Source organism: Marmota monax, unplaced genomic scaffold (assembly GCF_021218885.2).
Source record: "Marmota monax isolate L192 unplaced genomic scaffold, Marmota_monax_Labrador192_F-V1.1 WCK01_AAM20220418_F8-fsc00070, whole genome shotgun sequence".
NCBI lineage: Eukaryota > Metazoa > Chordata > Mammalia > Rodentia > Sciuridae > Marmota > Marmota monax.
In genome coordinates, this window is record NW_026692116.1 from 5458493 (window position 1) to 5477371 (window position 18879).

General features: G+C 38.7%; 1 pseudogene; it reads right to left on the bottom strand.

The window, feature by feature from the left end:
• Nucleotides 1-17006: 17006 nt before the first annotated feature.
• LOC124104317 (S-adenosylmethionine decarboxylase proenzyme-like) lies at nucleotides 17007-18573 on the bottom strand (annotated as a pseudogene).
• Between the last annotated feature and the right edge of the window lie 306 nt (nucleotides 18574-18879).

Consider the following 18879-nt stretch of genomic DNA (forward strand, 5'->3'; position numbering starts at 1 on the left):
TGTAGGTCAGAAATCATCTGTAAAGCCACTGTAAACATTCATAGGCAAGGTATTGTATGAACATATACTTTCATTTCTCTTGGATAAATAGCTATAAGAGAAATGACTGGACCATGTGAGAAGCATATATTTAACTTTTTAAGAAATGCTTATCTTTTCAAAATTGTTGTACCATTTTATACTCCCACCAGCAAGTAGGAATCCAAGGTCCTGTACATGTTATCCTAGTCAATACCAGGCATGGTCAGTCTTTTTAAATTTAGTCATTGTAATAGATGGAGAGTGGTATCTCATTATTGTTTTAATTTATATTTCTCTAATAAATAATGATGTTGAACATCTTTTCATGGGCTAATTTGCTGTTTTTTCATGAAATGTTTAAGTCTTTTGCCCATTTTTATTGGGATGTGTGTTTTCTTAATATAGTACATATCTTTTATCTTATCACTGTTGAGACAAATATATGAAATCCTGACCAAATTCTAACAATACAGTGTTATGAGTAAAATAATACCAGCATGTGGCAAAATAATCTTAAGTATTTTCATGGGAAGTTTCCTTAATATGTTGAATACTTCAGATTGAAATGAATGCTCTTAAATAAATCAACTCTTCCAAATTCCCATTAATTAAATGCAAGTATTGGAGAATTGTGAGAAAGTATTCTGTCACAGATACAAATCTGTGGATGATATTTTCATATCCCTTGCCACCAGGATAATAGTAACAAATGTTTGGTTGATTACACTGTGTCTTAACAAAAGTACCCGAGACCAAGTAATTTATGAAGAATAGAGACTTCTTTATTTCACAGCTCAGGAGGCTGGGAAGTCCAACAGTACAGTGTCAGACTCATGGTGCCAGCAGCATCAGTACATGGCAGAGGGAACCACATTGCCAGACAGAATGTGTCCACTCAGGTCTCTAATCTTCTTCTTATAAAGCCACTAATGTCACCACAGGGTCTCCCGCCTCATGACTTTCTCTAATCCTAACTAATTTTCTCCCAAAGGCCCTACCTCCAAATACCATCAAGATATAAATTTATTTCCAATACATGAACTTTTTTTTTTTAACCAGGGATTGAAACCACGGGTACTTAACCACTGAGCCACATCTCCAGCCCTTTTTTAATATTTTATTTAGAGACAGGATCTCGCTGTGTTGCTTAAGGCCACACTAAGTTGCTGAGGCTGAACTTATGATCCTCCTGCCTCAGTCTCCTGAGCCACTGGGATTACAGGCATGTGCCACCACACCCAGCATACATGAAATTTTGAGGAACACGTTCAAACTATAACAGCAAGTAAATCCACAATGTCCAAGAATTACAAAGACCTAGAAATTGATCAGCTTTAACAAAGGCAGAGGAGAGCTTAGAAAGTTCAGAGACCAAGAGACTTTTAAGTACCTGCTGTGTACTAAGCATTATGGGTGGTGAGATTATCACCCAAACAGAGACATGGAGACACTTTTCAAAAAAAATTTTTTTTAGTTGTTGATGGACCTTTATTTCTTATTTATTCATACATATGCAGTCTGAGAATCGAACCCAGTGCATCACGCATTCTAGGCAAGTGCTCTATCACTGAGCAATAACCCCAGCCCAACAGAGACACTTTTGAGAGTGAAAGAGGCACTATTTTGTGTGAGCAATAAGCACTGGGGACTCAATCCAGGGATGCTTTACCAATGAACTACATTCCCAGTCCTTTATCATTATTATTATTTGTAATTTTTAAGACCGGGTCTCACTAAATTGCCAAGGCTGGCCTCGAACCTGTGATTCCTCCTGCCTCAGCCTTCTGAATAGCCGAAATTACAGGCATGAGTCAACTCCCCCACCAGGAATAGGTGCTAATGATAATATCATTTTGAGTGTCAGGCAGTTCAGATAAAACCCTATAAGGAGTGCTCACTTTCACCCTCAAAAGTGTCGTTGTTGAGATGATCAAGCACTTAGTCACCCACTTATAAGCATCGCTCATAACAACCCTGTCATGGTGAATATTAACTATGCCCTTTTTATAATAAAAAAAAATTACGATTTAATGAAGAAGGATACACAACTTGGCCAAGGTAAGATGAATAACAGAGAGCAGAATTGGGATTTGAAACCAAGGTGATTTCTCAAAAACTAATTTCCCAAAGCCCTGAAGAATCTGAAATCACTTTTTTTGTGGGATAATGCTCAATGGAATTCATTATTAAAATGCTCCTTTCTTTATTGTCTTTTTCCTTATAATAACAACTTTGTACAGGATTTGATCATCATCTTCTGCTGTTGTTCATCTTCATGTGAAATCAATTTCCCCAAAGGATGAGCAGCCAGGTGAAGGAGAAGCAGAGGGCATGGCAGGGAGAAGCAGCAGAGAGCTTCCATGCTTTCTCCAGGCACACCATCCTTCAGGAGCCTCCCAGTGGTCAGCTCTCTGAGATCCCTCTCATAAGTCACATTTGCTCCTACCCCTGTCCCCTCACTTCATTTCTCCTCTTTGAGAGTGCTTGCCACTCACTCCAGGTGACACGTTAGTGCAGCAGTATCCTTTGATGCCCCTGGATAGGTTCCAAGACCCCCAGGGGATGCCTGAAACCCAGGACCCTATACAGACCATACTGTATTTCCCCCTGTATACACATACCCATCATAAAGTTTAACTTACAAATTAGGTACAGTAAGAGATTAACAGCAACCATAATATATGGAACTATGTTGTAATAGAAGTTACATGCATGTGGTCTCTAAGTATCTTATTGTACTGTACTCACCCTTCTTCTTGTGATTCTGTGAGATGATATTTAAAGGAAACCCTTTACAACTGCTCTTTGGCACATCCAAACTGCCAGCTTTGCTGCTCTTGCACTTTGTGGCCACTATTAAGTAAAGTAAGAGTTACTTGAACACAGGGGTTGTGGTCCGCTCGTAGATCTGATAAGCAAGTCCACTACTGAATGAGTAAAGGAGAGTGTGCATATGCTGGACAAAGCAATGATACACATGCCAGGAGGCACAGAGCAGGATAGTGTGAGATTTCACCATGCTGCTCAGTCAGTGTATAATTGAAAACCTATGACTTGTTTATTTCTAGAATTTTCCATTTGATATTTTCAGATCAAGCCAGTAGCTGAAACTATAGAAGTGAGACCATAGGTAATAGGAGTCTATCTATGGTACTTCAATCACACTCCACCTTTCCTACAGAGGAGTCATGTGGAAGATATCAAAGCAATTACCATCTCCTCCTAGGCCCGATTACCAAGCAGGTCCCACCAGAGTTCTTTATGGGATAGATACAGAAGCTTAATGTTTCTATTATAGCAGTTATAAAATTAAGTTAAACTGACTTAGGCAAAGAGTAGACTCAATTGGTTCATGCGACAGAAAAGCTAGGAGATCTAGCTTCCACCATGATTGGATTCAGGGACTCAATCAAAGGCATTATAAGCCAGCAAATCTCCACATACTTCTTCAGTTGACTTCCTCAGCCCTTCCCTGTTGGTGTGGAATTCACCATTTCAAGGTCTAGGCCCATCCCCTAGCCTCCCCGCAGCACAACAAAAGAACAAGCATAGCAGAAAAATGAATAATTTCCCCCATAGTTCCAACAAAAGCACCAGAAATGGCTTGGTTTGGGTCACCTTCTGTATTAGTCAACTCTCCATTGCTGTGACAAAATGCCCGAGAAAATCAACTTCAAAGGAGAAATCATTTGGTTTGGACCATGCTTTCAGAGGTTTCTATCCATGGTTGCTTGGCCTGATGGCTTTGGACATATGGCCAAGCAGAACATCATGGCCGGGAGAACATGGTGGAGAAAAAGCTGCTTACCTCATGACAGTGGGTAGTAAATAGAGAGGAAAAGTTGGGATTCCAATATCCCCTTCCACAGCAAGTCCTCAATGATCTGACTCCCTTCCATGAGGCCGTACCTGCTGAAAGTTCTATCACCTTCGAATAGCATCACAGTGGGCAACCAAGCCTTGAACACATGGCTTTTGGGTTTCATTTCAGACCCAAACCATTACACCTACATCTTCATACTAATCACGGTAGCCACAGGGAGGTGGGTCTGGGTATGTGACCAACAATGGTGTGGGAGGTGCATAGGCAGCTTTGCCAGCTCCATGGGAGCTGAGAGAGAGAAGAAGTATAATCCCAGAGAAAATTGGAGGGAGGAAGGGGTGGCCAGCAAATGAAAAGATGCTCACTGCTTTTCCTCCTTAGGTCCACAGGAGAAGGGCCCCTCACTTCCATGGGCCTCTTCAGAGTTCTGTACTTCATCTTTTATTATTTATTTTCCATTCTTTTGCTCAAGGAGGACCCCTAAAGTTAGACAAGCTTCAGGACTCCCTAAATCTAGAGCTACCCTATAATGTCCACATCCCCTTCAGTTATAGCCAATCAGGCACCAAGTTCTTGCCAATGGCCTAACAACATTGCCTTCCTCCCACCCAACAGCTTGAAACGGACGTTCTTATCATCTCTTGTCACAGAACGGCATCCTACCTCCATCCTCTCCCAGATCCATCTCCAGAACGGAAGCCTTATATCCTGCTGATTCCTCAAAAAAAATTAAACATGGAATTATCATGTGATCCAGCAATTCCACTGCTGGGCGTATACCCAAAATAATTGAAAGCAGGATCTCAAAGAGATATTCATATACTTTTGTTGGTAGCAGCATAATTCACAATAGCCAGAGGTGGAAACAAACTATGTCCACTGATGGGTGCACAAGTAACAAGAGGTGGAATATAAATTCAATTGCATAGTATTCAGCCTTAAAAAGAAAGAAATTCTAACACACATGATAATACTATGAACCTTGAAGCAAGTCAATCACAAAAGGATAAATCATTCCACTATACCATACTACATAGCATTCTAAATATGATAGATTCAGCCAGGGGAGTTATTGTTTAATGGGGACAGAGTGTCAGTTTTACAAGATGAAAAGAGTTCAGTGGGTGGTTGGTGGTGATGTAGTATAACAGTGTGAATGTACTCAGTGCCACCTACTTGCACACTTTTAGTGGCTAAAATAGTCAATTGTATGTAGACTTTGCCATGATTTTAAAAAAGAAACCCAAAATTGATGCCCTTAATAACTTTTCTAAATACACATGAGATTATGGTATCCACCCTACATTTAAAAGCCCAGTGGCTCTTTATTTGGCCACTGAACCAAGCCCAAACTCATCAGATCTCAAGATTGCTCCTAATGAGGATTTTAAAATCATAAATGCAAAGTGCTTAATTATGTAGCACCATCTAATACAGAGTAAGTGCTCAATAATTGGAGGTGATTACCATTATTATTATCGTGTTATCTGGCTTCTCCCTACCACTCCAGTCTTGTCTTCTGCCACTTCTAACCTTATGTTTCAATTTCAACAAGAGTGCTGACTGGGTCATGCAGTGTCACACATACGTGTCACACAGGTTGTTTTCTTGCTTCTACTTGTTAACATTTATCCTTCAGAATCCAACTCAAATATCACCTTTCCCCAGAAGACTTCCTTGCCTCCAATAGATGTCTTCACCCCCCTTTGTAGGCGTCCTTTCTGTTTGGAAATGTTTCTATTTTTGCTTCTCACACGGTGTCATGTAGGGTATGGGTTTCCATGCCCCTTCCTAGATTGCAAGCTGATTTGGGGCAGAAAACTGTTACTCATTGCTTCATTCCTTAGGATTTTGTATTGAATCTGGCATAAAGTAGATGGTTAACAAAGGTTTGCTCAATACGACAAGCACTTCCTTAGATATTTTTACAAATTTTACGCCACATAATCCTCAAAACTACAGCTATGAGGAACTATAATATGGCCCTGTTTTTCTTCAGATGAAAGCCAGGTTCAGAAAAGTTAGTAATTTAAGGTCACATAGAAGTGAGATCAGAATCATAATTTCTTACTTTTTTTTTCTGTCTGAAACCTTTCTCTCTCTCTCTCTCTCTCTCTCTCTCTCTCTCTCTCTCTTTTGGTACTGGGTACTGAACTCAGGGGTACTTAACCTGAACTACATCCCCAGCCCATTTTACTTTTTAATTTTCAAACAAGGTTTCACTAAGTTGCTTAGGACCTTGCTTATGAATTGCTGAGGCAGACCTCAAACTTGTGATCCTCCTGCCTCAGCCTCCGGAGTTGCTGGGATCATAGGCAGGCACCACCATGCCTAGCTGAAATCTATGTTTCTCTTGCTACACCATATTACATCATTATAATCAATAGTTTCCTCATAGAGAGAGTGTAAAGAAAATTTAAAAGTGAGAGTTAAATCCTGGGGTTACTCAGATTTGGAGGAAATGAAAAAGAAAAGCAAATAGATTCGCAGAGTACCAAAAAAAAAAAAAAATCACTACTATGAACCCAGGAAACAAGCAAGAAGAACATTTTAAAGGAAAACTAGTCACCATACAAGGTAAACAAAGACAGAAGACAAGACTATTTTATTTTTCAGTATGGTCCTTCTCATTGAAAACCTCAAGGGCACAGGTCCATTTGGAAATCTAATTATTGAGTAAGGGAGGGAAGAGATGGTAAAGAAAAAGAGGCAGCAGATTAGAACACCATGGCAGGGGGAGGAGGCAGAGAAGGGGGAGGTCCTTAAGAAGGCAGCTGAGTTGAGAGGAGAATCCAGAGGGTCCTAAAGGAAGCGGGCAGGAGGGCAGAGAAGTGGTCCTTGGATTCCAGGGAGCTATCAGGAGCCCAGGGAGTCAAGTACTTATCCTGAACATCCGGAAGGGAGAACAAGCTACTTCCCCCATCTCCCACCCGCTGCCCGCTCTCCTTTTCTTGGTCTCTTGCCTTCATCTCCTCATTCCCATACTGATTCATAGATTCAGTCCCATTTCTTCTTGTTTTTTTTTACTTTTGTCTCATTCCTCCTTGTAGCAGTTGGTAATAACCCCATTAACTTTACTAACTTTACTGTCACTCAGAATCCAAGAAAAAGCAGACTATCTACTTGAGGTGTTAACAACCAAACGTAATGCCCCAGGACTCAACAGCTTGAAAGGTAAGTTTAGCCAGAGGGAAGGACCCAGTCAGGGCTATCTTGTCTGGTGTTTGAAACCTTCTCAAGACTCTGATGCAATGATTTTGTGTGTGTGAATGTGCTCATGTACATTTTTTTTTTTTGGGGGGGATAGATTCCACTGCTTTTATGGATTCCCAGAAGGAAAGAGGATCAAAAAGTTTCTCAGCCCCACTGCTTTTCCCCCTCTGTCAAATAGTTGCTCAGTTTCAGCTCTTTCATAATCATGTATGTCCTTGATTTTCATAAGGACATACCTTAAAGCTTTTGTTGGTAAAGAGTAGGGTGAACAACAGGAATCTCAGCTAAGGAACTCTTTAAAGTACAAAACAACTTGAATTCCAGTGTGACATTCCAGTCTTCTTTGTTGCTTATCAGAAACCTTAGGTAATTTGATTTAAGATCCTATCAGAATACTAATGCAGTTTAATTCCTTTGTAAACTTGTTTATGCTGAATGGCAAAGGCCGGAGATTCCTACTGAAATGCAGTTCCTTTAGCACTGTTCTGACAAAGAAGAGTAGTGCTGAAAGTAGTTCAGTATCTGTTTCTTTTGAAACAAATGTGTTTGGTTCCATTCCCAGCACCAAAAACAAACAAGCAAAAAACTCCCCCCAAAATCAAAACCACACACACAAACAAAACAACCAAAACTAAAACTGTGTTTGCCTTTTGATAATGAAGATGCTGGGAAAATAGGCACTTAGTTCAATGGTATTAAAAACATTAAAAGAAGAGCAGAAAAATCAACTATCTGAATTTTTTAAATTTTACTTCTAATTAGATTATAAACCCCTAATCACTTTTTGGCCTTTTGGCTAGATCAAGCGTAGATTATAAACTACTAGAGGTCAGGAATCATTCTTTTCAGCATTGTATCCCCCACACTTTGTACACAGTAATCATTCAATAAGTATCTTGCTTAAATAATTGAGAGGCCATTAAAACTCAACTCGGCTGGAGTTGTGGCTCAGAGATAAAGTGCTCGCCTAGCATGAGTGAGGCACTGGGTTCGATCCTCAGTACCACATAGAGTAAAATAAAGACACTGTGTCCACCTATAACTAAAAAATAAATATTTAAGAAAATAAAAACTCAACTCGATAAAAGGAGTAAATGAAACATAAGCTGAGCCAATCAGAAATCAGAAAATCACCAACCATCCTCTAACCAGGTACTACCCACTTTAACTAGTCAAATATTTTCTTTGCCTTGCTTTGGCAAACACCTTATACAACTCTCCCCTCACACCTTCTTGGTGGAGCGCTGAGCTCCCTGTGGTCTGCTGCTTCCCGATTCATGAATTGCAGTCTACTCAAATAAACCCTTAAAATTTTAATGTGCCTAAATTGATCTTTTTACAATCTAGTAAATGAACATAAAAAAACAGATAACAGAATATATACTTTACAGAAAACATCTTTAGAGGCATAGCATTACTTCATTTGGCTAACATTATTTTATTCAATTTATTCATTAACTTATTTGTTGGGTGCCAACTCTGTGCAGAGCTCTTGTAGGCCCTGGGAATACATGGGAAATGAAATGGTTAAGATTCTTCTGGCCGTCTACAGTGGCACATGCCTGTAATCCCAGCAACTCTGAAGGCTGTAGCAGGAGGATCAGTAATTTAGGGAGGCTCTAAGCAACTTAGTGAGACCCTGTATTAAAATAAAAAATATAAAAAGGGCTGGAAATGTGGCTCAGTGATGAAGCACCCCTGGGTTCAATCCCCAGCACCAAAAAAAAAAAAAAAATCCTTCTGTAGGAGTTTTTAGTCGAGTGGGGGGCAGGGCATTGACCATAATCAATCAAGTACTATAAGGAAGATTATTTCAGGGAGCCAAGCACACCAGGAAGACTGTCAATCAATATGGTTCACTAGTGTGAAAGTGCTGATTAAGAGAAGGTGGTCTGGGAAGAGGGAATGCTCAAGTGGAGATATGAATGCAGGAAAGATAAAGGAGAAATGTGTTTTTTGTAAAAAAGTTGGCAGAGCAAATTATTGAGAGAATGATCTTGAAACACAGAAACAGAGAGAAGTGGCTGGAGGCCTTGAGCAAGGGGGAGAAGGATGAAGTGGGAGGGGTAAGGAGAGGCCATATCAAGCAGGATTTTGAAGCCGGGAAGAGTGTGGCATTAAAGGGGTAATGCTGTGATTTGGGTAGGATTTGTCCCCCAAATGTCCATGTACTGGAGTCTTGGTCTCCAGTGTGGTGGAACTGTGGTTGTGGAACCTTTAAAAGGAGGGGCCTGGTGGAAGGTAGTTATGTCATTGGGAGAATGAACCTTCTAAGGGTTGATGTAGTTCTCTTTGGACCCTGGTTAGTTCCCAAAGAGTGAGCTGTTATAAAAAGAGCAAAATAGGCCCCTCCCTGTCATCTGACTTCCTGACTCATCATGTGATCTCTCCTTCTTACATGAACTTCTGCCTTTGATACAGTTCATGCCATTGATACCATGTTGTAATATGGCCAAGGAGACCCTCATTAGAGGCTCTCCTATGAGGTTGCTTGTCTTTGACTTTTAGCCAAAGTCTAAGAAAAACCTCATCTTATTTATAAAGTATCCAACCTTGGTTATTTTGTTATAGCAACAGAAACAGACTGATTACAAGTAACAATGGGGATCTGAGATTGGAAAAAAGTCTTTGGGCTTGTTTCTGAATTAAAGAAAAATTAAATAAGTCCAGATTAGTTAAATATTGTTACTAGTTAAATATTGAGATGATTTAAAATAGAAAGTACTTGAACTGTAGCTCAGTGGTAGCATGTGTGAGGTACTGTGTTAGATCCTCAGCATCACATAAAAATAAATAAATAAAATAATGGTACTTAAAAAAAAAAAAGGAAAGCTCTGAGTGGTGTATCTGATAACTCATCTAAAAAAAGTAAATAAAACTAAGCAAGTGGACCCATTGTCCAGTTTATTCTGGATAAATAAGCTTCTATTATGTTATAATACTGGTTCATCTGAGAGCTTATGATTTAGGGGAGGAATGTGGTCTAAATAATAGGAAAGAATTTTTCCACTCCTTTTTGTGTGTTTAGAATTGGCCACTATACTAGTTTCCATTTTCCCCCCGACTTTGCATTTTAAATTGCTTGGATCATGATCATGGATTTGAAAAAAAAAAAAAAATAATAACCTCCTCTAACTCCCCCCTCCAAAAAAACAAAAGTTTTGAGGAAAAATTTGTAATGTGACTTGAGCTCTTACAACTTTTAGCTCTCAGCTGAAAGTATGGATATGATTTATAGACATTATTCCAAATGCCTCCTCTGCCAAACACACACACACACAAACATACACACACACACACCTAAAAAGGACAAAAACAAAACACTTCAGCTCTTAAAACTTGCCTTTGAATTGCTTGGTTTTACTGCTGTCTTACCAGAGGTGCTAGGGTCTTAATATGCCTCCCTAAAATTCATTTGCCATAGTATTAAGAGGTGGGGACCATAGGAGGGGATTTGGTCATGAGGGCTACTCCCTTGTGAATTGAGTTAAGGCTGTCAAGAAAGAGGCTTCACACAGCAGTTGGCCCTTTTAGCTCTTCTGCCTTATGCCATAGGAGATGTATCAACAAGGCTCAATCTTGAAGTGAAGAAAGGAACTCCTGCAGTCATTGAACCTTCTAGTGCTTTGATCTTGGACTTTCCAGGCTCCAGAACAATGCGAAAGTTCTATCGTTTATAAATTACTCAGTCTCAGCTACTTTGTTACAGTAACATAAACAGACTAAAAGTTATACATAGGTGGAAAAAAAAATCAAGAAATCTAGCTACTGGCTGCTTATGGCAGTATGCACCTGTAGTCCCTGTTACTTGGGAGGCTGAAGCAGAAGGATCATTTGAGCCCAGGAGTTTAAGAGGAGACTGAATAACATAGCGAAATCCTGGCTCAAAAGGTTGAATTAAAATTAAAGACAGAAAAAAAATCTAGCTACTGAATTTGATTCTTTTTGAAACTACAGTGTACATACACTATAGTTTATTTGGTTTATTTCTCCTAGACACATTTTCTGGAGCTGATTTTTAATAAAAGTTTTGAAATTAAGTAGGAAGTACAGAAGAGGAGTTAAGAGCAGCCTCCATTTGACCTGAGTCTGAAAACATCTAGCTCTGTGACCTCAGGCATATTTTTCATCTGATCTTCGTAAGCTTCAGCGGTGTCATTTATAAAAGGAGAATACTTACCTCATCTGGTTGTGTAAGATTTAAGTGATAATGTATCATTATTTCTAAGCATATGTTCTCAAGGCGAAATTGCACTTGCTTTATAAAAACTAACCCTCAATTATTTTTCCTTACACTCCATTTATTCCTGAATTCCTAACACATACAAGTTAATTCATGCCAGTCACTATTACATGACTACCCATGGTAAGACCAATCCTTTTTTATGCATGCTATTTCCATCTTTACATACATCTTACATCCATGGGACAGCGGTTATTCCTGAGTTCTGAGGACAAGTAGTACAATAGTTTGGATCTGAAATGTCTCCCAAAGGCTCTTGGGAGGTGGTGGACCTTAGGAGGTGGGGCCTAGCAGAAGAAAGTTAGGTCACAGGGGGCATGCCCTTGAAGGATATATTGAGACTCCAGCCCCTTCCTCTTTTTTTTCCTTCCCAGCCACCATGCGTTGAGCACCTTTTCTATAACATGCTCCCTGCCACGATGCTCTGTTCGACTACAGGTGCAGAAGAAATAGGCCAATCAGTCATGGAGCTGTGAGCCAAAATAAATCTTTCATTATATATTTATTTATTTATTTATTTAAATTTATTTACTTTTTGATTTGTAGGTGCTGGGGATGAATCAGGGCTTTGCACATACCAGGCAAATGCTCTGCCACTGAGCTACATTCCCAGTTCACTCTTTTCCTTTTAAGCTGATTATCTCAGGCACTTTGTTACAGTGATGGAAAGCTAACACAGCAGACTTATTATTTCGGCCCACATATTATTTTTGAGTTATACTTGCTGTAGACTTGAGTCCTCTTGAGGATTGCTGTGTCATCTACGTAACCTCCCAAAAGACTGGTTAATTAAAAATTAATAACTTGTTGGCTTCTTCAGATGTAGAAAACACTGTTCTAGTCAGCATCAACCCACAAAGGAGGAACAAAGCTTGGCAATATACACATCTTAAAATATATACATCTTTCCGTCCAGTTCATTCACTCACTCAACAAATAACCATTGAGTGTCTATCGCATGTTAGGTTCTGTCCTAAACTCTGAGGACTCAGGAGCCAGAAAGGCAAAATCTATGCCTTGAAAGTCATGGCTTTCTTGCTTGGGTTTTATTATTTGAACCAAACTATAAAAAGTCAAGATGTTTGTTTTTATGTCTTCCATGTAACCCAAACCACATGTGCCCAAGGCTCTCAGCACAACCAACCTGTCCTTCCAGTGCAGGACTCACCTGTGTTTCCAGGATGAACTCTGATATTTAAGAGTTTAAAAATTCCTCTTCACCTAAAACATCTCTTTGGTAAGTAGGATGGGAAAAACAGAGTCTCTGAGCCTTCCTATTCCATTTTCATATTGTGTTTTAGTCAAAGACTTGCTTTTAGTAATCTAGTAAAACATTTGTGTCCAGGCAGCCTTGTTCCATATGGTCCTCTCCTGCTCACTTGCTTTCTCTCACCGACCTCAGTCGTCCTTGTCGCCCATCTACCCAGTTTGGTTACATACTCAATTCTGGGTTCTCATGTATTTTATTTTATTTTTATTTTTTGAGAGAGAGAGAGAGAGAGAGAGAGAGAGAGAGAGAGAGAGAGAGTTTTTTAATATTTATTTTTCAGTTTTCGGTGGACACAACATCTTTATTTTATTTTTATGTGGTGCTGAGGATCAAACCCAGCGCCCTGCGCATGCCAGGCAACCACACTACTGCTTGAGCCACCTCCCCAGCCCTATTTTTAATCTCTGTCATTGAAGCTAGTGCATTATAATAGTCTCATCAGTCTTTTCACTAACACTGTATACCCCTTAAACTTGTACACTAATTATGTTGTATTTGTAATGACTACATTAAAAGAAAGGGGAAAAAAAGAAAGAAGAAAGGGGGAGTATGTGGTAAAGTGGATAAGAATTCTCCACAGGACCTATTTTTTGGAGTCAAATTCACTTGGTCCAAACCTAGCACCACCAATTTTTTTTCTATTATTCTTTTTTTGTTTCTTTTCTTTTTTCTTTCTTTATTGTGTGTGTGTGTGTGTGTGTGTGTGTGTGTGTGTGTGTGGTGCTGGGGATTGAACCCAGGGCCTTGTGCATGTGAGGCAAGTACTCTACCAATGAACTATATCCCCAGGCCCCTATTATTTTTTTTTACACTATAAATACACACAACAGTGGGATTGGCCGTTACATATTTGTACATGCACACAACGTAACATAACAGTATAATTTGGTTAATATCATTGCAATTCCCCTTTCTCCTCCCTCCTTCTCCCACTGGTCACCTCCCTCTACTCCACTGGTCTCTCTTCTGTTTTCATGAGATTTTCCCCAAAACACCTTTTGTTTTGTTTTCCTTTTTCCCCTGTAGCTCCCATCTATGAGAGAAAACATATAATCCTTGACTTGCTGAATTTGGCTCATTTCACTGAGCATGATGTTCTCTACTTCCATCCATTTAACAGCAAATGACATATTTTCATTCTTCTTTATGACTGAGTAAACTCCATTGTGTATATATACCACATTGTCTTTATCTGTTCGTCTGTTGGTGGACCCCTAGGCTGGTTCTATAATTTGGCTATTGTAAATTATGTTGCTATAAACATGGGCATGCATGTATCACTATAACATGCTGATTTTAAGTCTCATACTGAAGAGTGGTACAGCTAGGTATTCTAGTCTTTTGAGGAACCTCCATACTGATTTCTATAGTGCCTGTACTAATTTACAGTGCTACCATTGTAGAAGTGTTTTCTTTTCCTTACACCCTGTCTAGCTTTTATTGTTAGTTGTTCTCTTGATGGCTGCCATTCTAACTGGAATGAGATAAAAATCTCAGTGTAATGTTCATTCCCATTTGCCTGATTTCTAAAGATGTTGAATATTCTTCACTTATTTGTTGGCTATTTGTATTCTTCTATTGTCTGTTTACTTTATTTGCCCATTTTGTTGATTGGGTTATTTGATTTTTTGATGATAAGTTTTTAAGTTCTTTATATATTCTTGATATTAATCCTCTGTCAAAAGAGTAGCTAGCCAAGATTTTCTCCCAGTCTGTAGGTTCTGTCTTCACATTCTTAATTATCTTCTTTGCTGTACAGAAGCTTTTTAATTTGATGCCATCCCATTTATTAATTCTTGGTATTATTTCCTGAGCTTTAGGGGTCCTATTGAGGAAGTCGTTGCCTGCAACTGTGTCAGAGAGATGACTCTATATTTTTCTCATAGAAGTTACAAAGTTTCAGGTCTAATTTCCAGTTAGTTGATTCATTTTAATTGACTTTTGTTCAAGAAGAGAGATAAGGATATAGTTTCATTCTTCTACATATGGATAACCTGTTTTCTTAGCACTACTTATTAAAAAGGCTGCCTTTTCTCCAATTATGTTTTTGGCATCTTCAACAAGGATCAGGTGACTGAATCTGTGTGGATTTGTCTTTGTGTCTTCTGTTTATTTCCACTGGTCTATATATATGCTTTTGTGCCAGTACCATGAAGTTTTTATTACTGTACCTCATCTACGTAACCTCCCAAAAGACTGGTTAATTAAAACCAACCATAAATGAAATCCTCTATACCCCATGGTTTAAAAGCATAAACTATAAAGATCCATAGTATTTGGTCAAGTAGACATAAAACAGATCAACAGAAAATTTCTGATTATCACTAGACAATTAAGTGAGCCAACTCTTATTTAAGTTTAATTGTGATACAGAAATACATTTCAACTGATTTAAGTCCAACACCAATGAAGAGAAAAATTATAGCACCAAACTTTGCCTTTTTCTATCAGGCTAGAATAGATTCTATTCTTATTTCTATTCTATTATTATTTCTCTAGGCTTTGTTCCACACAAATTTGTGCAAGATTTCAACACTGGAAGTCTTAAGTCTATGACGGAAAAGGGAAATAAAATAAAATAAAATAAAAGTCAGACCTCAAGCCAACAAAGGTTACCAAACTACTGGGATACTGCTCTGAAACAAAATCCACCTTGAATATAGATCCTCACAGCAGAGCAAAACATTAGGTGCTGTGTTCATTACAGAACCAAACAGATCAAGTTGATGGAAAGCTTTGTTAATGAAACATTCCATCAGCAGTATGCTTGAGATATAAGTCAAAACAGTGTCCAATGACTTGATTTCAAACCAAGTATATTTTATGTTTAGAAACACTGAAAAAACATATTTCATTTGTAATTATGGAAGGAACAAAGCATCGTGGCATCAATCCAGAAATTATCAAGAAAATATTGTGAGTTTAAGAAAGACAAAATACAGTCAATTTTGCTGTTCTCTCAGTTGCTTGAATATCACAGTATTTGCAAATATAGCTAAAAGATCCCAACTCTTAAAAGCCTGTATTACTAGTCATTTTCCACTGGATATTTTTAGGATTTTAATGTTTTTTAATCTATCTATACATTCTGCTACACGGTAATATCTGAATAGCCTGGACAGTTTTCATTCTGGGCAGTCATTCATTTGATCCTGTGAATGTCATGGTGGAAGAAAGATGATACAGGAACAAATGAAGTCAGAGTACTCACATGTGTCAATCACAGAATTTCTGTCTTAAGATGGAAAACCACTGATTCTTCTTTGAACCAAAGTTTACAGTATCCTATTAAAGGAAACGAGTGGCAATGGCTACTAAAAGTTAAGTGGATGATCCAAGAAGAGAGGACTTAATGAATCCAGGACAACCTATATGCTAAATTTCCCTACTTATTTTACTTAGTGATAAAAATCCTTTTATACCACTTCGTAGCAAGTTAGTAAAGGCATGGTACTCCATTAGAAACTAATCTCATTTATTATAGAGCACAGTGTACAGTTCAGTCATACACCCTAACCTTGATCTATATATAACTCTATGCCTCCTCCCTGCTAGTCAACATTGGAGATGCTTAAAATCTTTTGTGGGAGATGTTTAATTTTGTCACTTATCTTCCAAAAGAGCCCATGTCAAAAAAAAAAAAAAAAAAAAAGAGGCCAAATTAATATGCTCTTCAAAGAAAATTAAGCCCAGAGACTTTTCCCCATTTCCCCACCCCGGGGTATAAGATTAGTATATAAACCCACAACATAAGTGTATTGCTTCATTTGTGGGGATGGAGGGGAAGACACCAGGTTGAGAGAAGAAATCAAAGGACTCCAAATGCAGAAACAATTATTAAAATAGTAATACACAAAATGAGTAATGGGATCCATTTTCTAAAGACTTGTCTTGGGAAAGAAAAATTTAATTGCTGTTGCACAAAACATCTGTATGAATTAGAAACTGGCTTCAGTAACATTAGCAGATAATATGTTCTAGAAAGTGGAGGCAACTGGATATAAAATTCTGGCAGCAATTTAATAGAACAGTCCCAGATGGTTAGGCTGAGGCCAACACCTAATGAGGACAAAAGCCTTGTCTGTGGGGAATTTTGGACAACACTTGCAGAAATAGTATACTGTGAACCAAATTGAATTGTTTTCACAAGTGTTGTAAAGTCTCATATAGTTAAAAAATTTTTTTCCACATGCAATTTTAATTTTACAACAAGAGTGGCATAGAATACCTAAACAGAGAGGAGAACATTCATGCAAGATATCTAACTCCTTGATATAATAATGCATACACTCCAAAATGATCACAACATCTAGGGCTTTCTACAACTACAGGTGGTGGTTATTGAAAACATGGCCCCCAGTACCAACATCTATAAAGCAGCCACCACCTTCTCTGTGTGTTCTCTTTTTGTGTTTTTTTTCCTTCATTTTCCTTAATTAACTCTGCTATTGTTGCTGCTGCTTGGAAAAACTGGTAAAAACAAAATTGTAATCATTGAACATAGCACTCTGGCAATCAAGACATTTAAAACCTTCAATCTTTTGGGGTGAAGAAAGCACTGTGTGACATTTAGAACTCTGATTAACAAACATGGTGTTCAGAAATTTTCCTGGCTTGAAGACTTCCACAACTTTCCTGGTCAGGTCATCATAAGAGATCTGACTTACGTTTGTTTCAAAGCTAACATAAGAAAATTCTGGTTCTGGAGTGATGAGAATAGTCTAATGAGTTCCATCCGATTTCATTCTATTCACTGAATACTCCCACAAGGATTGAACACTGTGGTGTCAATGACAGAACCTGCATCAGATCACAAATTCCACGCTGATGAATGACATCCTTTGCAGTAACACCATCTTTCATGTAGAACTGGTCCATAACTATTGGATCAAGCTCACTTAACAAAATTTCCAGGGTCTGATCTGGCTGACTTATTACCCAACTCTCTGGGAAACCCAGAGTATACAAGTACCAACAGTCAGAATTCATATGTCCCATACAAAATGCTGCTCCATTTGAAAAAAAAATCTATTTCTTCCCAGAAATTCTGGTGTGGGCATCCTTAATGAGAAGGCTTCATGAAATCCTTGCAAGAATAAAAGATGCTTTGAATTGAGTCAAACCTGCCGTAATCCCTAGCAAGCTTTAACAGGGGAGCCAGTGCTTTCAGCAAGAGGGTGGTACCACATGTCTTTAGAAGGAAACATCTCTTGGAGACAAATATGCTGTCTCGCTGAGTATATAAGCTTCCTGCTTGTCAGTTTTTGTCACACTTGTGATTGAACATTGCGCATCCTTCAAAAGTACATCTCATTCAGATCTTGGGATAGTGCGAAGATCCCCAGACCCTTGGTTTGCATCATGTTGCTGCCGAGAGAACCAAACCTACAGCAGCTTTTTGGTCCCTTCGAAAAAACGTGCACCTTCCATCACCACGAGACTGCGAACAACCAACAACCACAGAAAATCAACTAAATTAAATCTCTTCTCAAACTGCTGCCAATGCTGCAGATTATTCCAGCTGTCATCCTCTGACAAAACAGCATTTTTGGAAGGTCTATGTGAGAGGACAAGATCATTCCCTAGCTAGCCATTCTACTCTCACATCCAAAGGAGGTAAAAAAGAGAGAGAGGTTTCCTTTCCAATTTCCAAGTTTCCCTTCTCACTCACTAATCTGCTTAATGCATTGCTTGGCTTTTCCGTGTTATAAATTATTTATTTCTAAGACAACATACATGCCTTTAGAAATGGTTGGTCTCAGTACATAAATATGGGTCAATAACATAGATGAAACTCTATAGAGAAATGGAATCTCCACTTCACACCCCCCAGAGGCTGGGTGAGCTTCAGTAGCTAGGCTTATATTCTCCAACTCACCCCTCTTAATTTAGTTGACTGAAGACGGCCAGTCAGTTCTCTTGCCTGGATAGTCGAAGTTGAAATCCTTGTTTATCACTTCTACTGAGGCCTGGTAAACTTAGAAGGGACACAGCTATCATTTTCCATCTTATATGTAGAAAAGTAGAGAAAGTAGGTGTATTAAGTTATAGGTTCTAACTTTTAAAACAAAACCCAATCTAATTCAAGCTCAAATGACATACAAATCTTCTCTTTTGTATAATAGTTTGAACCTAAGTAGACTGGGAAGGGTTAATAATCACATGAGCTCCATGGAGCTGGGGACCCGGGCTCCTTTCATCTTGTTGCTCTGCCATCCTCAACCTGCAGCTTCCATCTCTAGGTCAAAAACAGTAACTTCTCATGTCATGTTAGCTTACAACTAATCAGCAAGGGGGAAAAAAAAGGAG